Consider the following 6,620-nt stretch of genomic DNA (forward strand, 5'->3'; position numbering starts at 1 on the left):
CAAGGGGTGTGATGGTGGATAATTGTGTAAAGAACTAGTTAGATGGCCTCAGACAAGCTGACTCTACCTGAGCACTTCAGTATATGCCAGGCCTTTTGCTGAACCATCTGGTAGTTAAGGACCTGTGATATATTTAGCCATAAGAACTGTACCTAAACTTTGAACACATGAGAGTTAAAGGATTAATATCCCATATTTCTTATAAAGGAAAAAAGGATTAAATGCTATTTCCTAAGCAGAATTTAGTAGACATATAGTCAATCATCCCACAATGTAAATTCTTCTTTTTGTACCCTTCCCTTTCTGTGATCTGTTGAGTTCTCTTAAAGGTGCCTGCTTTTGTGAAGTTGAAGGCTTTCATGGCTGGCATCCATAGTTTTATGTGGGTTTTTCAGGCTATGAGATTTTTCTAATGTTTTGCCAGCAGCTGCAGAAAAACCCACAAAAACTGTGCCTGCTTTTCTTTGAACAAACCTTGCTTTTACAGTGTCAGAACGCAGCATACATTTTAAGAAATTCAGGAATATCCAGATACTCTTGAATTAGGTATTTCTCAAAGATCAATTACCGTTTGTGGCAGACTTCCATCAGAAAATGTCTCTGGCCTTATAAAATGGCATAGCTTTACTAATTTTTAATCACTTCTGCCACACATTTTGCTTTTGCTGTTATGGAAACAGAAATGAAGCACGGCAGCTTGTTTTATATAACAATGAACGGACACCGTGCAATCTTAAGCACTTTCCCTACAGGGCAAATGCCACTGAGTTTACTGAAATTAACTTCAAACAAAACATGCATACTTAAGATTACATGGTTGGTTATTAATCTTTTCTTCATTTAATTCCAGGCCAGGAATGAAACCTTGTGGCGACCAAATTATTCTCCTTAAAATTACTGCCTTGATTGATACTAGCCTGTCATTGAACACGACAGATAATGCAGTACCTACTCATACATTTAATTCAGATCAAAATATAGGTTTAGTATGCACCACAACCATCACGATGTACAATCTGCTTTCAGGCAGCTATAGTATATTTCTAATCAGTTAGCCATTTAACTTTATTGCCCTAGTCATTAAGCAGACTGGAAAACAATGAAGTTACGGTATTCTACCCTATCATTTAAGAACATAAGCATCAAGAATACTGCCATTTATCAAAAGTCTCTATAACACAATGCAACAATGTGTGTGTGAGTGTGTGTGTGTGTGTGTGTGTTCCAGAAGCTTCTCACACCTTACCTGCTGGCAAGTACTTCAGTTGATTATTGGCCAGTCGAAGGTGTCGCAAAGATCTCAGGCGGCCAATCTCTGGGCATACGATTTCAAGAGCGTTGTCACTCAAGTCCAGAAACTGCAGTTTAACCAATGAGCCAATTGCTTCAACAACAATACAAAAAGAAAGGGGGGATATATTTGACCTAAGTATGAAGATCTGAGAAAAGGAAGGGGTCTCATGCAATTCCTAATTCTTAGATGTTGAAGAACGTTTGCTGTAGCAAAACCATGTCACCGCTGAATATACTGTATATACTCATGTTTAAGTCTAGAAATTTTAGTCAAAAAATTGACCCCAAAATCCTAAGTCGACTTATCCACGGGTCAAATGTAAATATTATACTTTAACTCTTATTTTAAAAGGAACCATCCCCTGCAATCTGTCCTGGAAGAATTGACCTCCCTCTACTTTCTCTTCCATCCAGCCCTTAGTATGAGCTAAAACAATTATGCCTGCCTTCATTTTGTAGGTTCTTTGGCATTGTTTTCCTTTGCTTTGTTATATGCACCTAAGTTTTACCCTCAACTTATCCAAGGGTCATATCAAAATCCAAAATTTTGCCTCCAAAAACCTGGCCTCGACTTATACATGAGGTCGGCTTATAGTCAAGTATATACGGTAATGGATATTTATTAGTATTTTGGACCATTTTTTAAAAAACAACATGTAAGGGAAGAAACAAATGTGGTTTTTTCCCCAAATGATAATTCTATGTTTCGCTCACACATATCATGCTATTTCGCTCTGAAGGAGGGATATGTAAGAACAGTAAAGATGCGCATCAACAGAAAGCCAATCAGTTCAATTTTGGAAGTCTAGAGCGAATTGCAATTCAGCCACAACACTCACTGGGTATCACTGACAACTTATCACTAAAAGGGAATGGATAAAAACACATCTTACAGGGTCCATGTTGTTTGTATATATGTTAGGGACAAGACAGGGGAAAAACAATTTGCAAAGCCAAGGTTGCTGGGGAAATAAATGCACATAGGCTATATAAATGATTAATAAGATTTAAAATCACCCATCAAATGAAAGCTAAACACAGTGGATCTGTTCAGTGCAATGCTTAGAATTGTTTTAAGATAAATGCCATTTTGGCTTTTCCAACATTCCTATAGACACAAAGCACACAGGGTTCAGGTATATTAGAGTACTCAGACATTTTCATTTCTCAAAGTCCACAGTATATCTCATGTTAATGACAGAAACCAGTTATTTTGAATATAGTAAAGGACTTACCTTCTGGTACAACAACGATATTATTTGAATGAAGATACCTAGGAAAAGAGCAGAAGATACTAGACATTACCCTCAAGAGCTGTCTACTAAAGCCAGTCATCACAATTGTCATGCTACAAGAAGCAAAACATAAGGGTAAAGTGCAAAAAGATGTATTCTCACACACGGCAAACTATGGCTAACAGACACTGCCAGGAGTTTTTGATTTACTTGCCTAAGACAGGACATAGGTTTTCAAACTCTTTCCTGAACACAACTTCCTCTTCCAAAGTAGAGATTAAATCACTAATTTCACATTTGTTAACAGGATGCTCTGTATACAATGCAGCTACATATGGTTTCCTATCTTCTAAGAAAGTATCCAGAAGGCAGAGGCAAGGCGGCAAAGACAATATCAGATGTACCCATTTATTCTAACTGGGCTAGTTTTGCTTTCAGTGAATGGTTTTTAAGGGATCAATTTTATAAGTATTGTGAGCTGCTTTGATGAGTTCAGTCAAAATCCAGGATGGGGATTTATTCAATGTATGCTTTAAAAACGGCATTATGTTAGACTTGTAACATGCATGCCACTTAACACCAACACAGATGTTATTTAAAGATAAAGTCACCTTAGTCCTGCCAAATAATAAAGGCAGATTGTCTAAACAAAATAACCGCCGGATCCTGCTCCCTGCAATAACCCAAAACCAAGGTCAATATGTACAGAGAACATTTTGGCCAGTCACCTCTTGGTACGGATCAGAAAAGGGCTCTTTGTGACTGGCTGACTATTAGGTTTGCTGGGGAAATGATGGTATTTGAGGCAAGCCCATTTACAAAAGGGGCTCCAAATGGATTCTGTCACCTTGAGGTTGCGTTTAAAATAATAGTAATTGAATTGGGTCACTGGTTTGATGGATAGTGGGAATGCTGTAGACATTGTGATATCAGGATTTTGGCTTGATAAAGTCCCCGATGATATTTTGGCTAGCAAACAGATTAAAAGTGGAATACATGGAAGCACATTCAGGAAACTGCTATAAAGTTTAAAAACAAAGGAGAACTTTCTTATGTAAAAATGCATCCCATGGAATTAAATAATAGCACGACACACTAAGTAGCCCTGTGACATGTTGAGTTTATTTCAGTAATGAATGTCAGAATTAGATTACTATGCAGTGTAAGGGTGCTGCTGTTTCAGAAGAGTGCTGTGGAGTTACTTGGCCTATGAATGTCAGCTTTTAAAACCTGGATATTTCTAGACTGTAGAACATAAAATATACAGTACTGTATACAGTAGTCACAAAAAGACGAATGTAAAATTGAATCCAACTCTCCATAATGCTAAGTGTTTCTACTAATTTCTACAGTTCTGTCCTCTCAGGGAAAATTAAATCTCTGGAAGCCAGCATCCATTTTACATATTCTAGAATCCTAGATGATCCAACAAGTTGGATCTTCCACTTTACTTATTGCAGTGACTGTAGTATTCAAGGCGTCAATTGATGTAAGATGCCAATGTAACTAACTATCTACAATGTAGTGACAATGAAAACCAGCTCAAATGTGGAGCTCTTTACTAATATTTCCCCGTTGAACAAAGTACTAAGCTTGAACTCCCACAGCATGGATGACTGTATATAACCGATTTTCAAACATAAGCCTTGCTAGGAAAAAAACTTGTGTTCTCACTGTAAAATAATGCAGTTACAGCAAAGAGAGTTTAAGCTTATTAACTAGTTTATTCCTTCTCCATGCCTTGCTCCTCAATTAGGTTTAATTATCTGATAGGCATCAACAAATTTATAGTATGATACACATATTATTACAGTTCATCCTGCATTAAGAGCCCAAACATCTGGAATTCAGTAAAGAACACAAGAAAGAGAGTTAGGGGGTATGTTATAATTAAGACAAGCACATTTAATATCTATTAAAGAAGATCTCTCTGGTTTTCAGAGTATCTAAAAATTGCTCTCCCCAAAACATTAGTTTCAGAAAGAACTTTCTTATGGCCTCACCAGATTATCTTTTTAAATGCTTAATGGCAAATCATGAAGTGCAACATAAAAGCTGTATTTCGGCTTCATTATAAAGCAGAACTCCCACCAGGCAAGATGAGGCAAGACTGTTTCTTGAGCAAGCTACAGATTGCAGTGACCTGTAAGAATTATTAATGGCACGGCAGATTCACAAACCAGTAAGGTGCAACTCTCCTGGGACCAACATGGGAGGAAGCAGAAGCAGCTGTGACTACACTTCTTAGGGATTTGGGTCTGCTAACATTGGCCAATGTGTCTACAGTGAAGCCCTGCTCAGCCATGGAAACCTACTGTGTGACCTAGGGTTCTCAACCTCAGAAGAAGCAAATCTCCTCTGAACAAATCCTGCCAAGAAAACTCCCATGATAGATTTGCTTTAAGGTCAGCATAAGTCTGAAATGACTTGAAGGCACACAACAACAAATACCTCACTAGAGCATTGATTCCAGAGCGGCGTGTGTGTGTGCATGAATGATACAAACTTGTTGCGGTTGTCTGACCATTAATAGATGGCATATCCAGGGGTAGCCATGTTGGCCACCTACCCTGGTCTCCGAAGTCATAGTCAAACACACAAACCACCTAAACATTAGGAGGAACTTCCTGACAGAAAGAGCTGTTCAACAGTGGAGCACACTCCCTCAGAGTTTGGTGGCATCTCATTCTTTGGAGGTTTTAAAACAGAGGCCAGATGGTCATCTGTTGGGAGTAATTTGATTGTGTGTTCCTGCATGGCAAGTGATTGGACTGAATGGCCTTAGTGGTCTCTTCCAACTCTATGATCCTATGAACCACCACACCATGCTCGCTCTCCAGTATATAAATAATTCTAGGATATTTATACCCTATTTTGTCATGTTTAGCTTCCAAAGCACCGTATACTTATAGTGGCAATGTATACCAGACACTTTACATTGAAGTATGTGCAGGTGTCTGTCACAATGGCCTTAGGGCTGGAGCGTGGCTTTGGTGCGACTTCTGGACTCTTAGGATGCATGCATCATTGAAACACCATACCTCCACTGTGACTCGAAGCAGCTTTATTTTGGCTGTCTGTAACAGGCCAATGTCTTTTGATCACTGGCACTTTACGTCACAGTCTAAATTTCAGGCTCTTTTCTTGAGACTTCCAGAAGGACTCAAGGGCGATTTAGGGTGCCAACCCCAGGATGCAATCCATCCAAAGAATATAGCTTCTTCTCAACTCACACTGAGAGACATCTGTAGCTCTGGCAATGTTTGATACAAGGGGTTAATGGCTATCACCTGGGCAAGAGCAATACAGAATCCGCAGCTACAAAGCCAGTGTACCTCTCAGTGCTAAGCGCTGGTAACAAACAACAGGTTCTCATCTTCAAGTCCTGCTTGTACATTTCCTATATTCATGACCACTGACAGAAAAAAACAACTGTCTTCACAGAAAGACAGCTTTCTGTTCTTAGCTAATGCAAAAAAAAAGCCTTCCCATGGACAACTTCCACTGTGAAAATAACAAAGATAAATTAATAACACTGGATTTGAGGTTTTACACGAGGAACCTTTTTTTAAAATTAGGGAACGCTACTGTATAGTAATGAAAGCATAGGATATAAATTATGTGTAGCTAAACATTTCCACCTCTTGTGATTATACGATTTCCAGTTTCTCTGAACAAATGGTCTCGCTGCTGCAGAGTGAAGTTAGTCACATAGCAAGTGTTTGACAAGGTGGTGCCTCCAAGCTGTCACTTAGGTTCAGAGCCACTGTGCTGAAGCATAGGAGAAGGCAGCAAGAAAGAAATTAGGTCATGGAAAAGCACACCAAAATGGCTCTGGCAAAAACAGACCAGCTCTTCAGCAAGACACCATTCTAAACAATTTAAAATACTTGTCTACAAAAGTCCAGAAATATTATCTGCTTAATTTCACGCATTATTGCAAATAACAAGGCATTTATACACTTACAATTCCACAAGGTTTGGAAGCTTCTGGGCAAGGTTTTCTGGCTAAAAGAGAAAATTATAGTTTGGATTTAGTTTCAGAAATAAAAACTCCAGAGTCAATTAGCAAACCAGCTTGGCAGGTTCAAA

General features: G+C 38.6%; 1 protein-coding gene across 1 annotated transcript in view; it reads right to left on the bottom strand.

The window, feature by feature from the left end:
- The window catches only part of LRRC28 (leucine rich repeat containing 28), a 29,249-nt gene extending 22,703 nt beyond the window's left edge, over positions 1–6,546 (bottom strand). The window contains exons 1-3 of the mRNA XM_042474910.1: positions 6,496–6,546; positions 2,529–2,566; positions 1,247–1,384 (exon numbers count right to left, since the gene is read on the bottom strand). The gene's annotated coding sequence lies outside the window, so the exon portion shown is untranslated. The remainder of the gene's footprint in view (positions 1–1,246; positions 1,385–2,528; positions 2,567–6,495) is intronic.
- Positions 6,547–6,620: the final 74 nt, after the last annotated feature.

This window comes from Sceloporus undulatus, chromosome 6 (genome assembly GCF_019175285.1).
Source record: "Sceloporus undulatus isolate JIND9_A2432 ecotype Alabama chromosome 6, SceUnd_v1.1, whole genome shotgun sequence".
Classification (NCBI taxonomy): Eukaryota; Metazoa; Chordata; class Lepidosauria; order Squamata; family Phrynosomatidae; genus Sceloporus; species Sceloporus undulatus.